The 9,240-nt window shown below is 38.3% G+C and overlaps 1 pseudogene; it reads left to right on the forward strand.

Moving 5' to 3' along the window:
• Positions 1-8,424: 8,424 nt before the first annotated feature.
• Positions 8,425-8,757, forward strand: LOC115895847 (annotated as a pseudogene).
• The last annotated feature ends 483 nt before the right edge of the window (positions 8,758-9,240 follow it).

The following is a 9,240-nucleotide window of genomic DNA, read 5'->3' on the forward strand; positions in this document are numbered from 1 at the left end:
CATGCGCCACCATGACCGGCTAATTTTGTATTTTTAATAGAGACGAGGTTTCTCCATGTTGGTGAGGCTGGTCTCAAACTCCTGACCTCAGATGACCTTGCCTGCCTCAGCCTAACAAAGTGCTGAGATTACAGGCGTGAGCCACTGTGCCGGGCCTAGCAGGCCTTTTTCTTTCTTCCCCTGAGACCTAGATGGACTTAACTATTTTGTGGGCCAGTCCTAGGGCCCCACTGTCCTGTGCAGTCTCCAGATACTGCTCCCCACATCTTAGCCACTGCCACCCCTGGAGACTTTGGACTTTCGCGTTAATGCTAGAATGAGTTCAGACATTTGAGACTTGGGTAGGCATGACTGCATTTTGCAATGTGAGAAGGACAAGAGATTTGGGAGGGGCCAGGGTGAAATGATACAGTTTGGATATTTGTCCCAACCCAAATCTCATGTTGCATTGTAATTTCCAGTTCTGGAAGTGGGACTTGGTGGGAGGTGTTTGCATCATGAAGGCAGATTACTCATGGCTTGGTGTCTTTGTGATAGACTTCTTGTGAGATCTGGTCATTTAAATGTGCATGGTACCTCACCCCAACTCTCTCTCTCTCTCTCTCTCTTACTTCCTTTATTGCCATGTGATGTGCCTGCTCTACCTTTGCCTTCCACCAAGACTGGAAGCTTCCTGAGGCTTCTCCAGAAGCAGATGCCACTATGCTTCCTGTATCACCTGCAGAACCGTGAGCAACTAAATCTTTTTCTTATAAACTACTCAGCTTCAGGTATTTAAAGCAGTGAAAGAACAACCTAACGTAGGTATTATGGCCATTTATGATATTGATTATTTCAATCCATGACCCTGGAATGCTTTTCCTTTTTTTTTTTGATCATCTGATTTCTTCAGCAGTGTTTTGTAGCTTTCCTCTTCAGTTTGCTGTATGCCTAGGCACTTCAATTTCATGTAGCTGCTGTAAACGGGATAGTGTTCTTTATTTGACTCTCAGCCTGAATGTTATTGGTGTATAGAAATGTTACTAATTTTTGTACATTGATTTTGTATTCTGAAACTTTCCAGTTGTTCAACTAAAAGCCTGAAAAGTATAATAACAGGTCTGAAATTGAGTCAGTAATGAAAATAGCAACCAAAACAAGCCCTGGACCAGATGGATTTACAGCCAAAATCAATCAGATATTAAAAGAAGAACTGGGACCAATCCTAATGAAACTATATCAAGGATAGCTGCAAAGGACGCTCCTTTCTTTCTTTCTTTCTTTCTTCTTTCTTTCTTTCTTCTTTCTTCTTTCTTTCTTTCTTTTCTTCTTTTTTTTTTCTTTCTTTCTTCTTTCTTTCTTTTCTTCTTTCTTTTTCTTCCTTTCTCTTCTTCCTTCCCTTCCTCCTTCCTTCCTCCTCCTTCCTTCCTTCCTTCCTTCCTTTCCTTTCCTTCTTTCTTCTTTTGCTTTCTTTCTTCTTTCTTTTGCTTCTCTTCTTTCTTTCTTGCTTTCTTTTTTTTTTATTATACTTTAAGTTATGGGATACATGTGCAGAGCATGCAGGTTTTACATAGGTATCACGTGCCATGATAGTCTGCTGCACCATCAACCCATCATCTACATTAGGTATTTCTCCTAATGCTATCCCTCCCCTAGCCTCTCACCCCCCAGTAGGCCCCAGTGTGTAATGTTCCCCTCCCCATGTCCATGTGTTCTTATTGTTCAACTCCCACTTGTGAGTGAGAACATGCAGTGTTTGGTTTTTCTATTCTTGTGTTAGTTTGCTGAGAATTATAGTTTCCAGCTTCATCCATGCCCCTGCAAAGGACATGAACTCATCCTTTTTTATGGCTGCATCATATTCCATGGTGTATATGTGCCACATTTTCTTATCCAGTCTATTACTGATGGGCATTTGGGTTGGTTCCAAGTCTTTGCTATTGTGAACAGTGCCACAGTAAACATGCATGTGCCTATGCCTTTATAGAAGAATGATTTATAATCCTTTGGGTATATACCCAGGTATGGGATTGCTGAGTCAAATGATATTTTCTGGTTATAGATCCTTGAGGAATTTCCACTCTTCCACAATGGTTGAATGAATTTACACTCCCACCAACAGTGTAAAAGCATTCCTATTTCTCCACATCCTCTCCAGCATCTGTTGTTTCCTGACTTTTTGATCGCCATTCTAACTGACATGAGATGGTATCTCACTGTGGTTTTGATTTGCGTTTCTCTAATTACCAGTGATGATGAGCTTTTTTTCATATGTTTGTTGACTGCTTAAATGTCTTCTTTTGAGAAGTTTCTGTTCATATCCTTTTTCCACTTTTTGATGGAGTTTTTTGTTCTTTTCTTGTAAATTTGTTTAAGTTCTTTGTAAATTCTGAATATTAGCCCTTTGTCAGATGGATAGATTGCAAAAATTTTCTCCATTCTGTAGGTTGCCTGTTCACTCTGATGATAGTTTCTTTTGCTGTGCAGAAGCTCTTTAGTTTAATTAGATCCCATTTGTCAATTTTGGCTTTTATTGCCATTGCTTTTGGTATTTTAGTCATGACGTCTTTGTTCATGCCTATGTTCTGATGGTATTGCCTAGGTTTTCTTCTAGGATTTTTATGATTTTAGATTTTATGCTTAAGTCTTTAATCCATCTTGAGTTAATTTTTGTATAAGGCATAAGGAAGGGGTCCAGTTTCAGTTTTCTGCATATGGCTAGCCGTTTTCCAACACCATTTATTAAATAGGGAATCCTTTCCCCATTTGTTTTTGTCAGGTTTGTCAAAGATCAGGTGGTTGTAGATGTGTGGCATTGTTTCTGAGGCCTCTATTTTGTTCTATTGTGCTATTATCTGTTTTGGTATCAGTACCATGCTGTTTTGGTTATTGTAGCCTTATAGTGTAGTTTGAAGTCAGGTAGCATGATACCTTCAGCTTTGTTCTTTTTGCTTAAGATTGTCTTGGCTATGTGGACTCTTTTTGGTTCATTATGAAATTTAAAGTAGTTTTTTTCCAGTTCTGTGAAGAAAGTCAATGGTAGCTTGATGGGGATAGCATTGAACCTATAAATTACTTTGGGCAGTATGGCCATTTTCACAGTATTGATTCTTCCTATCCATGAACATGGAATGTGTTTTCATTTGTTTGTGTCCTCCTTTATTTCTTTGAGCAGTGGTTTGCAGTTGTCCTTGAAGAGGTCCTTCACATCCCTTGTAAGTTGTATTCCTAGGTACTGTATTCTCTTCGAAACAATTCTGAATGAGAGTTCATTCATGATTTGGCTCTCTGTTTGTCTGTTATTGGTGTATATGAATGCTTGTGATTTTTGCACATTGATTTTGTATACTGAGACTTTGTTGAAGTTGCTTATCAGCTTAAGGAGATTTTGGGCTGAGACAGTGGGGTTTTCTAAATAAACAATCATGTCATCTACAAACAGGGACAATTTGACTTCCTCTTTTCCTAATTGAATATGCTTTATTTCTTTCTTTTGCCTGATTGCCCTGGCCAGAACCTCCAATACTATGTTGAATAGCAATGGTGACAGAGGACATCCACAAAAGGGCTCCTTTCTAACTCATCTTACGAAGCCAGCATCAACCTGATACCAAAATCTGGCAGACACAATGAGAAAAGAAAACATTCAGCCAATATCCCTGATGAATATAGATGCAGAAGTGCTTAACAAACTAGCAAGCTGAATCCAGCAACACATCAAAAAGTTAATTCACCATCCCAAGTAGGCTTTATTCCTGAGATCCAAGGCTCATTTAACATATGCAAATCACTGAATGTGATTCACCACATAAACAGATTTAAAAGCAAAATCCATATGATCATATCAATAGATATGAAAAAGGCTTTTGATGAAATCCAACTTCCCATCATAAAAACCCTCAACAGACTAGACATCAAAGGAACACATCTCAAAATAATGACAGCCATCTGTGTCAAACTCAGCACAAGCATCATGAATGGACAAAAGCTGAAATGATTTCCTTTGGCAGCCAGAACAAGAAAAGAATGCTCACTCTTATTACTCTCATTTAACATAATACAAGAAGTGCTAGCCAGAGCAATCAGGCAAGAGAAAGAAAGAAAACATCCAGTAGGAAAAGAAGAAGTCAAACTATCTCTCTTTGCTGAAGGTATGATTGTATACCTGGAAAATGCTAAAAACTCCACTCATATGTTCCTGCATGCTGTCAGTTTTGTCCATTAGTATTTATAGCATATAAATTGCAGTTGTTTTAAATTATCAGTCTTAAAATTCTTCAACCTGATTGGTTGATTTGCCTTTTAGTATGCCTTGCAATTTTTGCTTGATGCACTGTATATAACAAACTGCTGTAAATAAGGCTTTGGTAATGTGGTGATAAGATGTTGGGGGTGGGAATTGTTCTATAGTCCTATGGTTAGATTTCGTTATTTTGGTGAACCTGTGCCTCTGCACTGTGAACTTCACGAATACTTTTTGTAACCCACATCCTCTTTTTAGGTGAAACATAATGAGTTGAAAGGGCTGGAGTTAGATATTTTTCTGCTGTCACCTAGGATGATAAATTTGATTGGAGTTGGGTATTTCCTTTGATTTAAACCAGTTGATTCTTATAAAACCCAGCAAGTTAGGCTCTGGTTACATAGCTTCTCCTGAGAGCACAATATACTGCGAAGAACAGAATGCTCTGTGGTATTTCAAAATTGTTTCTCCACCCGCTGCCCTTTCCCCCGTTTCCAAAAGCAGAAGGGTGGATTTTCTCTGAAATTCATTCAGAAAGCCTGGTGGATTTCCAGACAATAAAATACACAAAAGTATGTGGGGGGGATGGGGGGACTGATTATCAAGTCCCCCTGAAGCGTTACTCTCAGACTTGTCCACAATGAGCCTTCAGCAATTCATCAATTACAGTCCAGGTTTTTCTGTCCCAGAGCCTGTTCCCATAGAGGTTTCTGCTTCTGCATACAAGATCTGTTTTTTTGTATCTGTCTCTCTCTCTCTAATTTTGGGAGCATGGGTTTATCCTGTACCTCTTCTTTCTTGAAGATCTAAGAAGTGTTAGAGTTGTTGATTTTTCATTTTATTCAGCTTTTTACTTGTTGTTTGGAAGGAGTGGTGATTTCTGAGCTTTTTATCTGCTGCTTGGAAACTGAGAGTTCCCTGTTATTTGTTTTTTGCTACAATTTTCAAAAAGGTTTTTGTTGGTAAACTGTATGGGGTAGATGTTACCTCTGCTTCTGAAAGTAAACCTGTATTGTGGGCTTCTTCTACGACCTTTGCAGTCTCTGGATTGCATGCCAGAAGCTGTCTCACCACCACGAAGTTCTTCTAAACTAATCACTTGGGAAGGGAGAAAGTACAGAAGGAAAGCAACTTATTTCTAAGAAAATGGCACAATTTCCTCACATGTTTTTTACTGACATCTTACTGTACAAAATGTAATGGCCTCACATAACTCCAAGGGAGGCTAGGGCATTTGGATTTTATCTTGGAGGCCATGTGCCCAGCAAAAAAATAATAGATATTAGAGGACAAATAGCACTCTGCCATAATGTGATTCAGATTTTGACCAATTTGGTTGACCAAAAAAAAAGAAATCAGCAGAATTTATGTATCCACAAGTTCTTACAGTGTTACACTATTTTAGGCTTTGGGTGCAATAATATGATAGCATTAGGTAGTAGACCTTTACATACCCCAAACAGAAAATATAGATTTTATTCAACTGTACATGGGAATGTTTACAAAAATGATCAGTATTAGACACAAATAAAAGTTTAATATTTTAAAAAACTGAGTGCATAGTTCATGTTCTTTAATTACATCGCAACAAAAAGAAGTAAATATGTAAAACATAACAAAAACATGTTAGAAATTAAGCACATTTTTCAAAAAAGAGAAAATAAAAAAATATGGAGAAATGCTTAAAGGACACTTCATGGCATGGCTAAAGAGAAACAGAGCAATACTCTTTCATTTAAAGTCGAAGGGCTCACATTTAAACCTAGTATTTCTGTTAAGAAATAAGAAAAACACACCGGGCACGGTCGCTCAGGCCTGTAATCCCAGCAGTTTGGGAGGCCGAAGTGAGCAGATCACCTGAGGTCGGGAGTTTGAGACCAGTCTGACCGACATGGAAAAACCCTGTCTCTACTAAAAATACAAAATTAGCCGGGTGTAGTAGTGCATGCCTGTAATACCAGCTACTCAGGAGGCTGAGGCAGGAGAATAGCTTGAACCTGGGAGGCAGAGGTTGCGGTGAGTCAAGGTTGAGTCATTGTACTCCAGCCTGGGCAGCAAGAGCGAAACTCTGTCTCAGAAAAAAAAAGAAGAAGAAGAAGAAAGAAAAAAAGAAAATAAAAACACTTGTCTTAAAATATTTTAAAATGTTATTTACAATGAAAAACTGAGGAAATAGTAAAACAATAAAAGAAATAAACATAACCAAAAGGTGAACTTTTAGAAATACAAATGAAAGAAATGGCTCTCAATTTTCAGTAAGTGAAAAAGAAACCAAGTGAAACTACAATATTAGTAATGAAAAATAACCACAACTACAGAAGAGATTGAAAAAAGAATACGTCATGCAATTTTTGCCAATCAATTTAAGGACCAAGAGGAAAGAATATTTTTGAATGAAATTTAAAAGCAGATAAAAACAACTCTAGGAGTGTTAAGCTTGAATAGATGAATTATCATATCAGAAAGGTGATTATCAGCTAATGTTATACAAGCAATAAGATCATTTTCATAGCTGAATTCTAGCTAACCTTTACAGAGCATATTATTAAATTTTAATGAGTTTAAAAATAATTCCAGACCACAGGGAGCCAAAATGGAACTCTGAATGGTTCATTTTTATTAATTTAGCAAAGCATTAATACTAAACCCTCATTAAATGGTACAAAATATTACATATGAATGGAAATGGAAAAACATCTAGATAATATATTTGCAAAGACAATTCACTAAACACAAGAAAAATACACCCTAAGCAAATAAATGCAATAATAAAAGAGATTCATTCTCAGAAAACTCAATGATTAGAGTCCCCATTTTAAAAGAGAAAAGCATTAAGATCATCTCAATAGATGATGAAAGAAAAATAATTGATAGATATTTCTAAGAAAAACTATACTAGAAATGGAATTGAATGACTTTAAACAAACACTATTTTCAAAAAAATAATAATGTAATTCTAAAATGGCAAAATACTAGTACCATTTCAATTTATATTGGAACCAGAGGCATGCTCACTATTTATATTAATATACAAGAGTAAAGAAATGTAAGTAAATAACAAAATAAAGGAAATTGAAGTAAATGGTATATAATCTTGAAATATGATAAAACCATCTTCCTTGTAAATCATATTGTTCACATAGAAAACCAGAGATCAATGGAGACAAGCAAAGGGTGGACCACGTACCCCATGCCCAGCCCTTTCTATATCCTGAACCTTGTGAGCTGCTGCTGGTGGAGAAAGCACTCCCCCAACTCTCCCAGCTCATGGTAAATCTCTTCCTGTCTGGTTTCTAGCCTGTGGCTGCCATAGGTGTGGACCCTGGACATTGCAGGGACAGCTCCTCCCCACTTTTCTGTGGTGGCCCTTGGCTCTTGCTGCTGCCACTTCTGCTTTCTGGGACTGGGACTCAGATTTATGCTACACCTTACTCCATCCCAGTCCCTAGTAAACATTGGATTTGTTTGTATTTGTTAAAAACAAGCTGTGGCATAGCCATTAGCACCTGTGTTGGGAAACAGCACACAAGCAAGAAGCTTACAGCCTCAGTGGCAAGCACTTCATCATATCAAAGATGGAGAACTCTATAGTCATTTGTCATGCCTTCCGCAGACAAAAGATACCAAAAAGTTGCAAAGATCTGTCCATCTTGTAGATAAGGCCACTAATAAGCCAAAAATCTGTCAACAGCAACCACAATGTGTCCAATATGCCCCATTTGACTGCTAAGGTTGAGGACAAAGGAAATGGAATTAAGACAGTTACAGTCAACATAGTTGACATTGCAAAGGGCCCAATTGGCCTCCTGTGCATCCCACCAAATATTTTGTTTGTAAGTTAGAAGCACAAGTCTGTGGTGGCAAGAATGACCATTACATTATCAGTGGATCTCATGAGGCAAATAAACTGCAAGACATGTTGGATGGATTCATTTAAAAACGTGTTCTCAGTCCAGAGTGAGAATCCTGAAATGCATCTGCACATCAACCCAAAGAAGCAAAGCATAGGTAATTTTTGTAAAGCCAGTTTCTATAAAGACCTTCATACATATCATAAACTCTGCACATTTATTCTCAAAAATCCATCTGAAAAGTGAGTGGTACAGAGAGAAAGAACAGTAAAAGAAAAATAGAAAGAGCAGCTCTTCCCGCCATCTTGGTTCCTGTGGAGGCCTGCTGGGAACGGACTTCTAAAAGGAACTATGTCTGGAAGGCTGTGGTCCAAGGCCATTTTTGCTGGCTATAAGCAGGGTCTCTGGAACCAAAGGCAGCACACAGCTCTTCTTAAAATTGAAGGTGTTTATGCCCGAGATGAAACAGAATTCTATTTGGGCAAGAGATGCGCTTATGTATACAAAGCAAAGAACAACACAATGACTCCAGGTGGCAAACCAAATAAAACCAGAGTCATCTGGGGAAAGGTAACTCGGGCCCATGGAAACAGTGGCATGATTCCTGCCAAATTCTGAAGCAATCTTCCTGCTAAGGCCATTGGACACAGAATCCAAGTGATGCTGTACCCCTCAAGGATTTAAACTAACGAAAAATCAATAAATAAATGTGGATTTGTCAAAAAAAAAAAAAAAAAGAAAGAAAGAAAGAAAAATAGAAAGAGCAGTAACAAGGCAATGACTCCATACCCAGCAGTGAGAAAGCACCATCACCACCACCACCAGATGAAGTGAATCCTCTTTGTATGCTGTGGAAGAAGATGAAAGGGATGACTGGGGGTGGATACGACTGAGGAAGCTCAAAGGTATAGAACAGATAAAATCAGTGATCATGCACGTGTTCTTTCAGTGATGATTTCGAAAGAACTTTTGAGGAGCAGATCAATATCCTATTTGATTTTTTTTTTTTTTTTTTTTTTTTTTTTTGAGACGGAGTCTCGCTCTGTCGCCCAGGCTGGAGTGCAGTGGCCAGATCTCAGCTCACTGCAAGCTCCGCCTCCCGGGTTTACGCCATTCTCCTGCCTCAGCCTCCCGAGTAGCTGGGACTACAGGCGCCCGCCACCTTGC

This window comes from Rhinopithecus roxellana, unplaced genomic scaffold (assembly GCF_007565055.1).
Source record: "Rhinopithecus roxellana isolate Shanxi Qingling unplaced genomic scaffold, ASM756505v1 contig3177, whole genome shotgun sequence".
In the NCBI taxonomy this organism is placed as follows: Eukaryota; Metazoa; Chordata; class Mammalia; order Primates; family Cercopithecidae; genus Rhinopithecus; species Rhinopithecus roxellana.